The sequence below is a fragment of the Miniopterus natalensis genome, chromosome 12 (assembly GCF_054644295.1).
Source record: "Miniopterus natalensis isolate mMinNat1 chromosome 12, mMinNat1.hap1, whole genome shotgun sequence".
Lineage (NCBI taxonomy): Eukaryota > Metazoa > Chordata > Mammalia > Chiroptera > Miniopteridae > Miniopterus > Miniopterus natalensis.
In genome coordinates, this window is record NC_142092.1 from 22,753,404 (window position 1) to 22,768,405 (window position 15,002).

Below are 15,002 nucleotides of genomic sequence, written 5' to 3' on the forward strand. Positions count from 1 at the left end.
TAGGTCTTTTGTAAAAGCGAAGTGGCATAAGGTGAATTTTTGAAAAGCGGCAATTCCTCTACACCTTGTTCATCTTTCCTTACGTGCTTAACCTCATACTGTAGACTTTTGCTTTTGGTCTGCACTTAATTTTATTATAAACACTTTCTTTTTTAAAAAAAAAAAGTATTTTTATTGATTTTAGAGAGATTGGTAGGGAGAGGGAGAGAGAGAGAGAGACATTGCTTGGTTGCCTCTGTATGCTCCCTGACTGGGGATCGAACCTGCAACCTAGGTCTGTGCCCTGCCCGGGAATTGGACCCTCAGCCTTTTGGTATATAGGCTGACGCTCCAGCCAACCAAGCCGCCTGGCCAGGGCACATGAGCGTTTCCTGTAAGCCTGCACAGTTTTGTAATGATTTTAAAAGGCAAAATAGGTCAGATGGAACAACACAAGTATTTTATTCATTTCTCCATTGTTAGACATTTAGGTTGTTACTGGTTTAAAAACTTAAAACTAAGTAATGAATATTTTCGTGTGTAAAGCTTGGTCATATTTTTGAATACTCACCGAAGATTAACCTCACAGATGTAGGATTACTGGATTAAAAGGGATGAATATTTATATAATATATACAAATATTTTTTATATAATATATCTCAAATAGCTTTTCTGTGTTAGTTACCTTGGGCTACCATATAAAATACCACAGACTATGTGTCCTGCCTACATGCAAAGTGCAGTGTAGTTTAAACATTGTTCAATATTAATGGTCCCACCTGGGTAGGGAGATAAAAACTGAGGATTATTGATGAAGTTCGCAGGCCAGAGGCACAGGCTCACTAAATGACTGAGACCAATAGTAGAACTAACTGTAGAATACCTTCTCTCCCCCACACCTCGTCACCACATTACTACAGGCTTATTCACAGCAGTTTCTTTTATTCTGTCCATCATGTCCAGCTATCAAGAAAAATTAAACAGTATTCCAAAAGGGAAAAAACACAACTTGAAGAGACAGAGCAAGCATCCAAACCAGATATGGCAAGGGTTTGGAATTGTCAGACTGGGACGGTAAAACAACTATGAGTAAAATGGTAAGGGCTCTAATTGATAAAGTAGACGGCATGCAAGAATAGATAGGCAGTGTAAACAGAGATATGGAAATCCTGAGAAAGAAACAAAAAGAAATACTAGGGTTAAAAACAAGAACACTGTAACACAAATGAAGATTGCCTTGGTGGGCTTATTAGGAGCCTGATCACGGCTGAACAAGTAATCTCTAAGCTAGAGGATATTGTGTATGTTTTCTGTGATTTGAAATACATGTTAGTTGTAAAAAATTCTTCAGTTGTTGTTTTTTTTGGTGTGTATGTGAACTTTTAGTTTGTCCTAATTTCAGGGTTTGTCAATATTTTTCTTTCATTTCCTCCTAAGTTGGTGATGCCACGACATTCCCTTTGTGGTCCCATAGCTGCTAACCTCAGTAGAGCTCTTTTTCATTATGCTGATTGAACCACACATTTTGGTTTTGTGTTTCTAGCACAAAGAGCAGTGCTTCAACCTCTCTGCAGCAAGATACTGCCCTCTTGCCAACCTGATGATTAATTTCTTCCCTGGGAAAATGTTCTCCTGAATTTCTAATGAAAAGATGTGAGCTAACGGACAAGAGAGGGCTTAAATTGTTTCCACAGAAGAAAACTATTTCCTCTTCTCCATTTCTGCTTAATGGATTGACCACCGCAGACATAGATTTTCCTCCTTCTGATCTTTGTGGTAACCACTGTTATTTTAACTAAGTATTTTGGAAAGTTGCTAGGTTTCAAACTGCTACATCATATAAACATCTCCACCATTTAGAACTGGAGAGAAAATGAGTTTTTTTGAACAGCTAGCGACACATTGAACATGTCCTTTTTTAAATTAAAGTTGTTTACAAACTTTCTGACTTGCTTGGCAGAGGAGGTGACCTGTAAATTAGACTCATTTCATGAAATACAGAAATTTGCCTGAAGACTAGCTGTGTTGTCTTTTGCTTTTCGGTTTAACAGTTCCATGTGGACACATGCTTCTTGGTGAACTGATGACGGGGTATCCTTCTTTCTCAGTGTTTGTGCACCACTACCATTTCTGACAAGGTAGTGGTGAGCGTGAATGAAGCATGTTGATAAATTAGCTGTGATACATATGTGAAGAATAAATGAAGCGCTCGGGGGTTCCAAAGAGAGCTCTTTCTGGTTGAGAGTTGCAGCTGGCGTCAGTTTTGGGTTTTGAGGGGACACCGGGGTTACTTGGGACTTGTGGATGAAGTGAAGATGGGCCACTGAGGATTCCTGGCCTCCACAGAGTAGAGAGAGTGGACCAACCACTTGGAATCACTATGACTTGGTAGTGTTTTCAATTAACCTCTTTCTCATAAAATCATAGTAGACAATGACTCAGAAATCTAATGAACTGGGGGCCTGGTTGGATACTAGTTAACCGAGATTTTCTTTTTATGATCATTTAGAGAGTCAGAGGAGGCATTAAATTTACGTTCAAAGACCGTTAGAACAGATGCAAGTTTAATGTGTTCTCAGCAGTGATCGCTTATATTCCTAGCACCTTATTAAATTTTTGAATTTATCCTAACGTACAAAGTCATATGCATTTAATGGAACCCTGAGGCAGTGTAAACACAGTGGGGTGAATGTAGTTTTGAGTAAGAACTACGGTGATTTTGTCCTACCTACAGAAGCTGAAAAAGGTGATAAGGTCACATTTTTAGCCAGGTGACAAGAAGCTTATGATAAAAATAAAAATATCTTGTAATACAGCATTTCTCATGGACTTTCTCCTTCTTCACACTTTCTCTTGTGGACCATAAATTGTAAATTATAATGAGAAAAAGCTTTTAAGGCCAGTTTTCCCCCTTCATCGACTTAGATCAATTACTTATGATGCAATAGTTTGGTCTGTTGTAAGGTTATTTGAGATGAAAATCAGTGAATGATAGTTGAAAAACATCTAGTTAATATTTTTCTTTATAGTGGTTAAATTATAAAAAGTACTTACAGGCGGAGTTGGGTTTATCATTTTTCTGTGATTTTTTTTTTTTTTTTTGGCCCAACTTCCCTGTCTAGGTAATACAGATGTTGCTCAGGCCTGGAGAGGAACCCTCTTCACAACCCCCAACCCCCAACCCCCAACCTAATTTTTGTAAAAGATGCCATTGACATTGTTATCTTATATACCACTAAGGAAGAAAAAACACAGTGGAGAATGTTTTAGGAGACTTACCCTAAAGAAATGGAAAAATAAAACTTCCATGCAGAAAGACACAGCAGGGAAACTTCTGTATTTCAACCTTGGTGCTAAGTAGTGGGGAAGAAACCTCTCATGAGATTTTTTGCCCTGAGAATTAAAACACACACAACTCTATTGCATTATTAATTTGTATTCCATAAAATTCCTGTTTTAAGTTTATAATTCATTGAAGTTTAGTATATTTACAGAATTACACAGCCATCAGTACAATCTTATTTAAAAACATTTTAGCACCTGAAAAAGAAACATTGTGCCCCTTTTCCACCCCTACCCGGAGGCAGTCGCGAATCTAACTTCTGTCTCTCTAGACATTTGATACAAATAGAATCATATGTGTTTTTCTGTGTTTGGTTTTCGAGGTTCACCCATGTTGTACCATGTGTCAGAACTTCATCCCTTTTTATGGCTGAATGAATAATAAAGGTGTGGATGTACTACATTTTGCTTAACCATCCATAAGTCCGTGGACACCCAGGTTGTTTCCAGTTTTTGGCTACTGTGAATAATGCTGCTGCAAATAATTGTGTACAAGTCTTTGTGTGGACATGGATTTACAATTCTCTGGCATACATATCTTGGAGTCCTGATGGGTCCTATGGGAAGCCTGCGTTTCACTTCTTAACACTCTAAAAATCTGAATTAGAAGCAGGTTTGTGGCCTGAATCTTAGTTACCAATGGGGCCCAAACAACTTCAAGCAGGTAACTTAATTTTAAGTGGATCAGATTTGTGGTTCTCGCAGGTAATTGGCAGAAGTACATGCATATCCTCTCCCCAGGCACTTCACTTTGATCTAGGTCAGTCAAAGTTGCTGGCAATTTTAAGATGTATTCTGATTTCAGGGATATTACATAATGAAAAATCTGTGTCAGAGTCAGTGAAATATAGTAAATGGAAGTAAAAGTTCTCTAAAAGGCCAAGTGAACAGTGTTCCCAGTGTCCTTTTCCTGCATTGAATTGCTTTCTTTGAATAGTTTATTTTGTGCTATTAGGTCTCTTTTGATGGCCTATTGTTGTATTGAAACTTCCAAAATGAGCAGTTCTTTACATAAGGCACTGAGAGAATGGGATGCACATTTTGTTGAAGTGTATATATTCTATATATGCTCCTTTCACTATGAGGAGTGGCAGGATTTCGTAATTGGAAGGAAAGCTCCTTAGTGACCTTTTGGTCCAATTTTTCTTTCTTCCTTTTTTTAAATATATCTTTATTGATTTCAGAGAGATGAAGGGAGAGGGAGAGAGAGACAGAAACATCAATGATGAGAAAGTCATTGGTTGTGTGCTTCCTGTATGCCCCTCACTGGGGACCAAGCCCACAGCCCCGGCATGTGTCCTGACTGGGAATCAAACTGCGTCTCCTGGATCAGAGGTCGATGCTCAACTGCTGAGCCACACCTGCCAGGCTTGGTCCAATTTTCACATCTTACCAAGGAGCCCAGTGGAAGTGGAAGACTTGGTGGTGGTGGTGGCAAAATGAGCAATCTGTGAACCCCTATGGGCAGGGCCTTTGCCATTGTGGTTGCCTTTACTGTAGACTCAGGGTTTTCTCTGTCACTCAGCCCTGGGTGGCAATGCCCAGGTTGTGTCTGAAAGCCAGAAGGACCCTGCTTTCAGTGCTGACTATCTTACCTCTGCCATCATTGACCTTCTGGACTTGGCAGCTGCTCTGTGCTGCTCTGTCTGGGATTATTTGGATAACTGTAATGGGAAATAGGCCCAGTCATTGTTCATTTGATAACCCATTTGGATGCTTCACAAACACCTTAATTAGTGTGTTCCAAACTGAACTCTTGATATCTACCTCCCTTGTCCATCTGAAACCTTTTCTTCTAGTTTTCTCCATCTCTGTAAATGTCTCCACCCACTTGCTCAAGCCAGATGCTTGGGAGACATCTTGGATTCCTTCCCTTTTCTTTAACTTCCATATTACCAAGTCTGATGATTTCTACCGCCAAATTTCACTTCCCATCTGTTCACTCTCCTCTTTCTCCTCTCTGTTACTTTAGCTCAAGGCACTTTGAGATTTTGCTCGGATTACTTTAAGAGCAGCCTGTGTTTTCTTGCTTCCTTTGTTCACTCTCCTTCCACCTTCCCAACCGCATCCCACTCATTTCCACACAGCAGCCAAAGTTACCTGATTTTAAAAAGAATTCTAATGAAACATTTCAAATATATACAAAAAGTAGCAAGGGTAGTAAACTGAACTCCTATGTATTCATTACTCCACTTCCACAGTTGTCAGCTCAAGGCCCACCTCATTTCACCTGTAATCCACCCCTAGGTTCTTTAGAATCATATCTTAGACATTATAATTTATTTCCACCTCTAAATATTTTAGTATGTACTTCCTAGAAACAAAGACCTTCTCAACATAATTACCATTCGGATACCAAGGTCGGGAAAATAACATTGACATAGGACTATTATCTAATCTATATCTCAAATATGGCCTCATTTTAATCTGTATTTTAGTATGCAAATAAAAAAGATAGGTCTCTTTTTAAAACATCACAAGACTGTAATCACACCTGAAAAAATAAACAATATTCATCAACTATTCTGTCCAGATTTCCCCAATTGCATATAATTTATTAACAGCATGTTTGAATCAGGACAAAGTGATCCTTCTTGAAATTAAATAGGATGATCTCAGTTTGCTTAAAATCTGCCCATGAGTTTGCATGTGTCTGAGGATGAAAACCCCAGTCCACCTCAGCCCACAAGGCTTGAGGTGGTGAGGTCCCCACATACTGCTTCCGCCTGGTTAGGGCAACTCTCACCCGCATTCGCTGCCCTCTAGCCACAAGCCTCTTCCAGTTCCCTGAGTGAGCAAACCCTTTGCTCTCTAGATTTGTGCATGTGGGCGTCTCTGACCACAGTGACTTCCACTTCTCCCAGCGCTTCTTGCTGTCACCCGCAGTTCTCAGTTGGGATGTTCTCCTACCTTTCTTAATGACTCCTCCTAAGTAGGTTACTCCTCCCCCGTTACTCTGTCTTGGCCTTAACTATTACATGCTTTTTGACCATCTGTTCCTTTGGGCCCTAAGGTCCATGAAGATGGGACTGGTCTGTGCTGCTCATCACAGTGTATACCCTGCACCCAGGCACCATGCTCAGCACATATTAGGTCCTCACTATGTATTTGTCAAATTAATGAATTTGTTGATTGACTGTACTAATCAGAAAATATACATGGGTAATCAAAGTAGACTGCAAGGATTTGTAGTGCATTAAAAAATCTAGACATCATTTATTGAGAACTTACCAACTATAGGGCACAATAATAATTGTGGTTGTTCAAAGGGAGAGTGAGCTAAAGGATCTTCTGGGATGTGTATTTTATGATTACAGCTAGTTGTGCTCATCACCCCAAATACATATATAATTAGGTAATGTCCAATTGCTTGGGCTTAGTAAACGCTATTCAGGGTTATGGGTGTCTCCTTTGATTTCTCAGCGATAGGCTGACTCACTTTTCACCTGAAGTTTATGTACATAAGCTGTCAGACGGAGTTTCAAGGGACAGAGTGAGCTTCACTGCCTTTTGTTGACTTCTACATTTTTTTCTGTCTTGTTTCATGATACCTTTATCCATCTCTTGATAAAAATAGCCCAAAATGAATAATAAAACTTCCAAAAAGCAGATACTACGTAGGAGCTTTGCCTTTTGAAATGTGTCAAATTTCTCCACTGCTTATGTTTTGAAAATTAATCAGTTAATCAAATTAATCAATTAATTTCTCTGCTTCCTCCTCTCTTCTCTTCTTTCCTCTCTCTCCCATTTGTGTCATGTGTGTAGAACATCATGGGTAGAACTTCTCAAAGATGGAGTGATATTTGGGTTAGATACATTTATGGATATCATATAGTTAGTATCATGTATCATACACATTTAATAAATAGTCTAAAGACTTAATAGCCAGTAACAAATCTAAAGGACCCTGAAATTGCTTAAAATTGAAGTGGTATTTGGGGATTTATATATGACTTTTAATTTTGTGTAAAGTAATTTTTATGTTTTATTTTTGTTGTCTGGAGTGAAAGGATTGAAGCCAGCAAGGAGAATTTTTTCATTGCCTCTAAGCAGAATGTTGTAACTAGAACTCAGAATGTTAAAGCCCCATGCAGTTCTGATTAATCAGCACTTTAAGAGGTATAGGCATAGTTTTGGTCTCCCCTGTAGGCAATACAGTTATAGACCGTGGTTTCTACTTATTTTGGCATGTAAGAAAGTTTTCTGCAAGAGTTGTTTGACTTTATTTTTATGCAGTTAAAAAATTATGTATGTGTATTTGTATAAATACAAGTACATCAAGTCCCTCAATGATTTAAGAGATTCTTTGCCATATATTTAAAAATTTTTTAATTGATATTTAGAGAGGGAGAGAGAGAAAAAAAAGAGAGAGAGAGAAACGTTGATGGGTTGCCTCCCACACTCACCCCTACTGGGGATCAAACCTGCAACTTGGGTATGTGCCCTGACCAGGAATCGAACCCGCCACCTTTTGGTGCATGGGATGATGCTCCAACCAACTGAGCAACACTGATCAGGGCGAGATTCTTTGCCATTTAAAGAATTTGGCGCCAATTTAAAAGATATTATACCAAAATGTATTGTTTCCTTTGATTAAAATAATTCTGTGTAGTTACTACAAGAAAATTAATTTCATGATCAACTCTTAAAAGCATATATATTTTGAAAGGACATTCTCATTGTCCCAGTGCAGGTGCACTGTTTAGATACATATATTTTCAGTAGAACTTAAATAAAGAAGTATAAGGATGCCTTTTCAGACAATTCATAGTAAGTTAAAAAATTATTTTGTAACTTATTCCTTCAATCTATGAAAATTTTTATTTGAAGGCATTTTGTAAAACTGCAAAGTGTAAAGCAGATATAAATGTAATCTATACACCAATTACTTAGTGTACAATGTCATCTTGGGAGCACTGCTGTTTTTGTGAAGCCACTCTTCCTCTCAAGGTGCAAGAAATTTTGTTACTATTATTTTCATGCTGTCTTTAATGGCTACCTCAAGATCTAAAACATTAAAAAAATAAAAGTAGAAACATAAAAGAAAAAATTTTGTCAGATTAGCAACTGTAGGAGAAGTAAGAGTAAGTGCTGTCCTTGGCCATTTCCCCATCTCTGAGACCCTCCCCCTCCCCATGCTGAGCATATTCTGCACATCAGGCACTGAGCTATTTTGAGGGGAGAGACTTGACAAAGGGAGCATGTGGGTGGGGGTGGGGGTCTTCAGGAGCCTCCAGTCCCCCCCTTGAACACTTCTTCTCCAACCACATCTTGAGGTTGATGTTGGGCCAGGGGCTGAAGGGTGGAGAGACACGTGTGGAGATGTGTGGCTTTGCATGGTTTTTAAGTAATAAAGGAAAAATGTGGAAAATTTTTATTGTGTAAATATTAAAAGCAAACTAGGGCAAATCTCTATTCTTTGGGTTGGAAATTGTGTTTTAAGGCTGACACTAACAGGAAAAAAGACAGTTTTGACCATTTTGACAAAATCTTTGTAAACCCAGTTAAAAGGGAATTAACTGGGGGAAAAGTTGAGCATCTGTTAAAGAAGGTTAATACCAAAAAACAGATCAAGAAAGAGAACACTTTGATGGAAAAATTGGCAAAAAGGATATATTCAGATAACTGAAAAGAAGAAATACAGATCAGTATTAGTTTCCTGGGGCTACCATAACAAATTACCACAAACTTGGTGGCTTAAACAATCCAAATTTATTCTCTAACAGTTCTGGAGGTCAGAAGTCTGAAATGGATTTCACTGAATCACATGACCATGCTCGCTTGGAGAGTCTAGGAGAGAATCCATTTTCTGTCCTATTTCCAGCCTCTAGAGCTGTATTTCTTGCCTTCCTCGGCTCATGGCCCTTTCCTCTGACTTCAACGCTAGCAGCATAGTATTTTTATATATATACATATATATTGTTTTGTTAATCCTTGCCATTCTCTTTTCCTTCCTTGAGAAATCCTGTCCTTTGCAAGACCAGGTCTCTTACATATTTCTAAAGTGCCCTGGAGTTCTTTGAAGTGTGGTACCTATCACATTTGCTGTTACTTGGTGACCATCTGGCTTCCCTGCTGGGTGGACAGCTCGATGGGATCTGGGACCATCTGTATTCGGCTCACTACTGTGCCCCCCATGCCCAGCACACAGTAGGTACATAAACATAAAAACATGTTGACTGACTGTCATATGCTCTTTTGAACACTTTTAGAAATATAGGTGGTTAACATTTGGGTCACATTTATCATAACATGATGCTGTGTGAAAAGGTAATATACAGTAATAGAATTAAAGAAAAATGTATGCATAATATGGAGGAGGGAGACGAATAAATATTGCAGGTTATCTCTGGGTTATGAGATTATGGCTAATTTTAATTTTTTTCATTGTTTTCCAGTTCTCCCCAAGGAGTTTATTACTCTGTAATCAGGAAATATCAAGGACACATTACCTAAAACTTATAATCAGATAAAATGGTGAGCCCCATCATAAAAAAATGGTTCGGTTCCAGTATGTGCAAGATCCCTTGAGGCAAGACAAGAAAGTTGCCAAATCACTGACCATCTATCTCTAAGGCTACTTAAAAAAAATCTCATCAAGACCAGTTTGAATATTGTTTACGTAATAGTAATGTCAAAGTGCTGTTTCTGATGGTATTAGTGTGACTATGTCCTGTGTATTTAATTCACTTCACTAATTTAACTTTTGTGCATTTAACCTGTTAGACTAAAAACTTCAGAGAATGTGATTTTCCCTTATTCCATGTTTTTAAAGAGTCCATGGGATATAAAATCCAAGTGTAGCCGGGAGTATCAGCCTGCTCTTAACGTTTTCCTTGAAACAAAAGAAATTCACCGCATTCTGCCATTGGCCCTTTTTCGATGTAGGTAAATCCCAGGGTTATTTGAAAAATCTTTCAAAGGCCCTGCAGGTTTTCTAAATCCAGGCCATTTGTGTTTTTATCTCCTGCCCAAGACAGTTAAAGGCGATGGGTTAGCGTCGGGCTGCGGCGGGCTGGGGGCGGGGAGGGCAATCTCCCGGCATCCTCCTGCGGAGCGGGGCTGCGGGCCGGGAGCGACCTGCCGCTTGAACTGGCATGTCTTACATTCGCCCTGGGAAGCTCTGGGGTGCTGTCAGCCGCCTCAGCAACTTCTTTCCTCATGCCTGGTAATTTAGAGTCTCACTGGAGACCAAGAAATAAAACAGAAATTGAGGATTTTTGTTGACTTTTAAATTGAGGACTGCCTCTTCTTTTTTGTTGGCTTTTAAAAAAAATCTTTCCTTCTCCAAAGTCACAGCTGGTCTAAATCTGTGAGTATGTTGCATTTATTTAGCTGTTCCCGGGGGTATGATTGCAAACTTCTCTTTAGGTCTGTGAGGATTTAATTCAAGGAAAGCGGTGCCAGTTTTTAAAATCGGAGTTAAATTTCATTGGAGACCTGCAGTTTTTGTTAGTTGACATGTTCTGTATGAAAGGCTTCCTGTCAAACTGGCCGGGGTTTCCTTCCCCAGCCCCCCGCAGCCCCCGGGTGAGTGCCGAAGGCGGGGGACGCCGCAAACCTCGCTGCCGCAGAGGCGCGGTCCTCCCGCAGGCCGGGGGCCGGGGCTGCTTCACTGCCGCTGCCAGGTGCGCGCGGCCGCGGGGCAATGGGAGGGTCCCCCCGACGCGCCTTCCGTCCACTGGGTTTGTCTTCCGTCCTCTGCGCGCTTCGTTACAGGTTTTGTTTTGCTGGGGTGACTAAAACCTTAAAGAAAGATTAAGTACAGGGTCACGTTCTCACAACAGGGTGGGTTGCTGTCACCGCTCGCTGCTGTGTCAGCTTCAGCCTGCCTCTCTGCGGCAAGGTTACAGTAAATGGGAGTTACCAGGAGGGGAGCTCTGCAGGATCACCTTTTCCTAACTGTGCGTTTGAATCTGTGCCATTTTTTTTCTGGTGACGCAGACCCTTTAGTCTAAACATCTGTCCTTAGTCATCGTGTCCCACTTTCCCTCCCTGGAATTCACTGTATATTTGCTGAGTTATTATTGAGTCAATTTTGAAAATGTTGTAAAGGAAGAGGTTAAATGATAGTTCCCACCATTACCCCCATATGTTCTTGATTTGCCTTGGTTAAATGGAAGTCTTATTATTTTAGGGAACTGATTCATATCGTTTGACTACTGACCTCATTCCTTTATCTTAAAGTCACATTAACTAAAGCAATTTCTAAAAGTGGATATGCTCAGAGACCAGTAGTCAAAATACTTTAAAACACCAACTGGTAACAATCATCTTTGTAGCTGCAAAATATGTTTGACTTAGGGTGACATAGCGTATGAGCTTTGTGGGTGCCAGTATTTTGGTGGATTTCCTGCAGCATAAAATAAATCAAGGATTTTAAAAAGAAACTCTCCACCATTCAGAGATGAAACATTTGCTGTTTTTATTTTTAAACATTTTGTCATGCTTAAATGTAGCAACTTTGAATTTAATTAGAAAAGATTCCTGAAAAAAATTGGAAATTCTGCCTTATCTTGACTTGTAAAAATTTAAATTCACTCATTAATCATTTTATTTCATTCATTCAGCAAATGTTTACATTTGTTCCTCATGGAGCAGATATTTTTAGCAGGTGAAGGTGCATTAAAATACTAACTATAGTAATTATTTCATTACAGTTGTGGTAATTTTTCAACTGTAAAAGCATAAGTACTTTGTGGCCAGACATATACAGGACATACAAATATTTGCAACTAATTTTGCCCCAGATTTTCTGAAGCCACATTTCCTTGGAGTGCTTGCATTAGGAAGAGATTTTGGAAATCATGTAATTAGTTCAATAAGCATGTGATAGGTACTATATACAGGGTGTCCCAAAAAAATGTATATATACTTTGAATAATTATTAATTCTAATGGGTTAAATCTGAAAAGAAAGAAGCATCAATTGAGCTATCAGCTGTAAAGTGTGTATACATTTTTGGGGGACACCCTCTATATAGAGAGATCATACAGTAGTTAAAATGGTCTCCTGATTTTCTAACCACTTGTTCATTCCAGTACAGTCCCTTAGAAGATACTAAGACACCCAAAACAGAGTAGAAAGCAAACAACAGACCAAAATCAACCAGCCAACCAAACCAAACCAAACCATGCCAAACCAAAATAATAGCAGGAACAGTCTGAATCTGTAAAGGTATTTGAAGAGGAAACCCTGGCAGACCTAACCCACTTGCCCCGACAGCCCTGATTCAGAGGTCTTCCTGTGCAGCCTGATGGTTATTACTTGAGAGTGAACTAGTTAGGATTTTTATTTTAAACAAAGCTTATCTTGGCTTATATTGATTTTTATTCAGGCACTTACAGTTTATTGGTAATTATAGACAAGCAGCTCTGACTTTGGGACATAGAGGGATAAACACTGGTATGGAGAAGGTGAGAGTTCTGTGGGAGCAATGATGAGGGGTGACCAACCTAACCTTGGGTGATGGGCAGGAGTCTGGGGAGATGCTGACCTCCTAGGGCTTTCTGGAGGAGGAGATGTCTGAATTTAGGCAGGCATTGCTAGATACCTGGGCAGTCTGGTCTAGCAGGCAGTTCATTAGAGCTGTAGAGGCCCTGAGATATGAGAGATGGTTGTAGGAAAGGCAAAACTTTCTTCTCTACTCTTAGGTTCATTTGTTGGGGCCCTGCAAATTAAATGGACAAAAGACAGATTGGCAAGAGAAAGGAAAAACAAGATTAATTACATACATGCACAAAGTTCAGAGTTCACAAAGAAATGTGCCTCAACGGGGTGATTAGAATTTGAGGCTTATATACCATCTTAACAAAGGATGAAGCCTGGAGAAGAGGCTAGATGAAAGAAAAGGGCTTCTGGGCTTTTGGATGGGGGTAAGTTATGGGAAGATGACTAGGAAATGTATGGTAAATAAGGATTGTTTAGTAAGATTTGTTATGCAAATAAGGATCCTTTTCAGGTAATAAGACTTACCTCTGTGGTCATTTTCTTCCTTGCACTGTGGGGGGTGGGGGGGCACCTTCACAAAGGGAAATTTATGCCCTACTTTTAGACAGAAAGGGGGAGGGCAGAGAGCTAATTGCCTTCAGCTCAAAAAGATCTGTCAAAATGGCATTTTCTAGTTAACACACTCTGATTCCCTGCCTTTGCCACCATCTCTTCAGTGTTTGTCAAGAAGCTTGGGAGGCCTGCCAGTCTAGTGGGGATGGACTGGTCAGAGGAAGACAGATGCCAAGGGTGCCTTGTCAGAGAACTGGTAAGGGAAGTGACAAGCCACAGAAGTGCTTTCATCATGAAGATTACATGGGTTTGCATTTAGAGAGCACTCCCTGGCCACAGTGTGGGGATTGGTAAAGGGGAAGTGTGTCTAAATCCAATATGCACCTTGCTCCTGGCTCTAAGACTTGGCCAAAATTATTATTATTATTTTTGACGACACAAAACTTAATTTAATAGAATTTTTGTTTGTAGTTCTTATTGGCCAAAATTAATAATAATTTAGGGCTCAAATAGGGTTTTATGGCATAGGATGAGATTTAACATATGTGTGTGCATATCTATATGCATGTATATACATACAACACATGCATATATATATTTCAGTTATTGTTTTTATAGAAAATGTTTTGATTTCTAACCAAGTGACTTATAAACAAACTTATATAGGAAATGACCGACTTACAACTTGTGTAGTTTTTAATGTCCCATTTTTTGCATCAAATCTCTCATTTGATTAGCAGAAGGCTCTGAAGCCTCTTAGGAGACAGGACGTTTTGAGGCTTTATGTGGTTTCCTGAACAAAGCAGGGAGGGGGGTTTAGCACCTTTTTGCTTTGTCATCATTTTCATATCTTAGTTGAGAAGAGATGAATTAGAATCTTTTTAAAATGTCTTCTGTGCCAGGGTAAGTCTGTTATTGGAGAATTGCATGGCTGGAGCTTCTCTGTTGCTAGTGGGAGTGGGGTTCTTAGGGCTCTACTGGAGTAAGCATTTCTGGAGGCCTGCACGGGAGGATGAGCTGTGGCAGAAAGTTTGATTCATGTGAAGTAATATCCCTCGGTTTCCAAACTCCCCTTTCCCTTAAACCAGTCCTGGAAAAGGAGCAGCTGGGGCTTCAGCAGAGCTAGAAGCAGAGCCAGTGTCCAGAGTTTCCGTTCCATGGTAGAGCTGAGTCCAGCACAGCATCAGGCTAATCACAGCTCATTAGTCCATTGTGTGTGGGGTCCACGTAGCTGCGGGCCATGTGGGTGAGTGCAGAGCGTGAGAACCCACCCCCTGCAACAAGAGTCCCAGGACAGCAGCAAGAGGGCCAAGAGAGAGAACTCCCTTTGTGTAGGAGTTTAAATATCAAATCTTCCCATGCTTGCAGTGGCCACGCCTGTTCTGGCCAGTGGCTCGTTCCCAGGTGTCATTGACAGGCAAGCACCTTCTCACACCATCCAGACCTTACTGGGCATGTGCCCAGTCCGTTCTCCCATCCATCTGCTGGGAGTAGACCTGGAGAATGTTAGACTGCAAACTTCCTGGCACAAGTGGCATGCCTATATTATCTGGCCTTCCCTTTACTCCTTTTCTGTTCATTAGTAACAAGTTATTACAAGGCAATCAAGTCTGCCCTTGTATCTTCAGCCACTGTGTTAATTGGGCTTATCACTTCCCTGTTGGGGTGAGGAAGATGA

The 15,002-nt window shown here is 40.0% G+C and overlaps 1 protein-coding gene across 4 annotated transcripts in view; it reads left to right on the top strand.

Annotated features, from left to right (window-relative positions):
• TTC39B (tetratricopeptide repeat domain 39B) overlaps positions 1–15,002 on the top strand; it is a 109,115-nt gene that overhangs the window by 26,856 nt on the left and 67,257 nt on the right. The window contains exon 1 of one of the 4 annotated variants that reach the window (XM_016214391.2): positions 997–1,077. The exons of 2 other annotated variants lie outside the window; for them this stretch is intronic. The gene's annotated coding sequence lies outside the window, so the exon portion shown is untranslated. Of the gene's footprint in view, positions 1–996; positions 1,078–10,542; positions 10,635–15,002 lie in introns of those variants that run through there. One more of the 4 variants, XM_016214383.2, reaches the window with a different exon arrangement.